Source organism: Aquarana catesbeiana, linkage group LG03 (assembly GCF_042186555.1).
Source record: "Aquarana catesbeiana isolate 2022-GZ linkage group LG03, ASM4218655v1, whole genome shotgun sequence".
NCBI classification, from domain to species: Eukaryota; Metazoa; Chordata; class Amphibia; order Anura; family Ranidae; genus Aquarana; species Aquarana catesbeiana.
This window is the reverse complement of record NC_133326.1, coordinates 629,910,557-629,913,688: the sequence shown is the minus strand read 5'-3', so window position 1 is coordinate 629,913,688 and position 3,132 is coordinate 629,910,557.

Here is a 3,132-nt window from a genome sequence, read left to right as displayed (position 1 = left end):
CAGTGAGCTTCCTCCTGACCCAACTTGATTGCAGGACAATGGATCTGTGAATAGGTCCCCCTGCTAAGCCTATCTGGGACCTCTATGTCTGCACAAAGGTTTTGCTAGCACTCCTGCCCCAGTGGCAGAGCCCCTGCACAGGGGCCACCTCCTGCAGGACTGGACCCAGGAACAATGCCTTTGCTGCCCAGGCCTCATTATGCCCCCCCTCCCACCACCTTCTGGGCACACCTCCCCAGAGATTGGCTGGAGTTCCATAAATATTCAGTCTGTCTGATCTGCTCTCCCTCCCACTATGCTTCTAGAAGCCTCTAAAAGATAGGGTAAGCAGCAGAACAGCAGCCTGTGAAACACTGAGCAGCCCTAAGCATTCAACTGCTGATCCACTTTTTACAGAGGAGCTAAGCTAATTTTTCCTAGCAGCCTGCCCTGACCTAGAAGGGTGCTGCATTAATTTGAGGGTTTTTTTTTTACTAAGACAATGCATGGAGCAAAGCCTAGGAGCTAATCCCATCGAAAATGTATATTTCAGTTGCAAAATTGAATCCCAGAGATATTACCACCAAGATCTGAAGTTCTGTAAAACTGCAGCAGGCATTGTGATGCTAAATGCAAATTATGACATTACCCTGATAAATTCTCCATAATGAATAAGCAACTGGGGAATTCAGCTCCAAGAAACTGATATCTTTATTTTCTTCGAATGGGAGCAAATAGAGCACAAACTACGGAAAGCAAGTCTCATTGGAGGCCTCAGAGATGTAAACGAACGGGGCAATATTTATTTTCGGTAATGGCCTTAAAGAGACCCTGTCAGTTCACAGAAGCTTTGTCAGTCTCTTCAGTATTTGATACTTCTGGGAATGTGAGATATCTGTGTCCCCCATCACTCACCAAGCTTCCTTCCTCCAATTCCTACATCACTGCTGAGACCTATAAGGATGTAGGGGTCTAAGAAAGGAACCAAGGCAAGTGGCTTTGTGATGGACTGCAGTACATAGCAGAGTAGATGCACTGTAAATAACACTGCAACACTCCAACACATTAATGTTATCTTATACTGTGTTGCTGTAAAGTGCATGTTTTACTGAGCATTACTGCAATACGCACATGTAAAGGCGCTTAAAGACCTCTTCTCTGGGTACAATCTAATGCCCTACTATTCCCCAAGTTTTTTCTTTTCTTTAAAAGATAAGTTCTCCAATGCAGTTTTTCAATCACATAAATATGCCTTTACATGATCCACAGCAATACCTACTCCAGAAGTAATGATTAATGATCCACCACTGCAGTACTTGTACAGGACTTGTTGTTGCTCCTTTTCATGATGTCACCATGCCACTGCTGGAGTCTTCAGGACCTGTAAAGACTCCACTGATGGACAGCCAATGCGAAGTGTATGTGTCAAAAGGAGTCCACCTCAGGTGCCACTCACACGTGCCATATTGGAACCTGTGGGACTGCACTGGGTTTTACTGCACAAACAAATTTAGGAGGTCCGGACATGTGGATACAATATGTGGATCAGTTTATGACTCCATATAGACCCATATGATTGATAATACATTTTCTGGTTTTGGTTAAGCCACAGTTTAGTTATGGTCCAATAAAGATCTTTTAGCTAAGGAGTATACGTTGTATGAAATTGTGGATACCTCTGACAACAAAACTGGTTACAGTCAACCTACCGCTCTTATTCACAATCCAACTAGGGACTTATATAGCTATAGAGGTGGTATATCTATTTTATTCTTCCCAAATTGGTTTAAGGTAAATTCTGCCAGATATTGTCCAAGATAAACTATGGATTACTTGGTCACTTTTAGATCTGAGATGTGAGCTGTCTACATAAGATGTCCTCTGTCAGCTTCCCCTTCCAGGAAGATGGATTTACACACACATGTGTGAGATACATCGTTTTTATTAACCGTCTGGTTCTCTTTGTGAATATTGACATGTATCTACTATCCACATTCTCCTGATAAAGTGAACATTGCTCATGAAATGAGATATAGGGGGTAATTTACTACAGCACTGCAGCGCTAATTAGTGCTTATTACTGTGAATTAGCACTAATTAATGCTAATTGCGCTAATTAGTGCTAAAATGATATTCAGTATAGCGCTGGTAAAAATAAAATACTCCCAAAATCAAATTTACTATAGTTCCCTGAAAACAAACAGCGCCCAAAACCTTACTCTGCTAAAACCTGGAGTAGTGCACATGGAAATAATGTTTAGAGCATTATATAATTTCCTAAATGGTACTGAAATATGCGTTATATTATTTAAAGATAATCTGCTTTTAAACTGTGTGAAAAAGTGATTTCTACACTGAAACATCGTTAAAAGTCTGAGAAGAGATTAATTGCCCGTTTTTGTACAACTAGGCGCCAACACAACTGACCATGCTCAGACCTGCAAATAGCTCTCATTTTAGCTCCAATGTCTTTTTTACAGGGCGCTATAGTAAATACCAAAAGAGCGTTTTTTGGGAGTGAAAATCTGTGCTATTATAGTTGAATGCAAGTTTTAGCCATTGATTCTAATGGAACAATTGTATCTTTCCAAAATAAATAATTTTAATGTTGAGATGAAATAGTTTTTTTTTTCTGAAATAAATTTTGAGGGTAACATCAATATTCTACACTGACCCACAAAGAACTACTAAATATCACAGAATCAAGAAGAATAATTCTTGAGTAATGTAATTCCATCACCTGTATGTTCAAAGAAATGCAGTATTTGTGTATTTATGTGTAGGTGGTTTTCACATGTGTCAGCTCTGTGGCTTAGAAATTAGAACTTCTGCTTAGCATCCCCGAGTGTCTGGGTTCAAATCCCAAACATGCCACTTCATATAGAGAAGTTGTCTCATCTTCTAGGTCCTGAAACTGTGTCTAAATGTAGTATTTATGTGTAGGAGCGTTCCACCCCCATTTAAATCTTGCCAGATACACTATATAGCCAAAAGTATTGATACACGTGCCTTTACACACACATGAACTTTAATGGCAGCCCAGTCTTAGTCTGTAGGGTTAAAAATTGATTTGGCCCACCCTTTGCAGCTAGAACAACTTCTGGGAAGGCTAGGAAGGTTTAGTGTGTCTATGGGAATGTTTGACCATTCTTC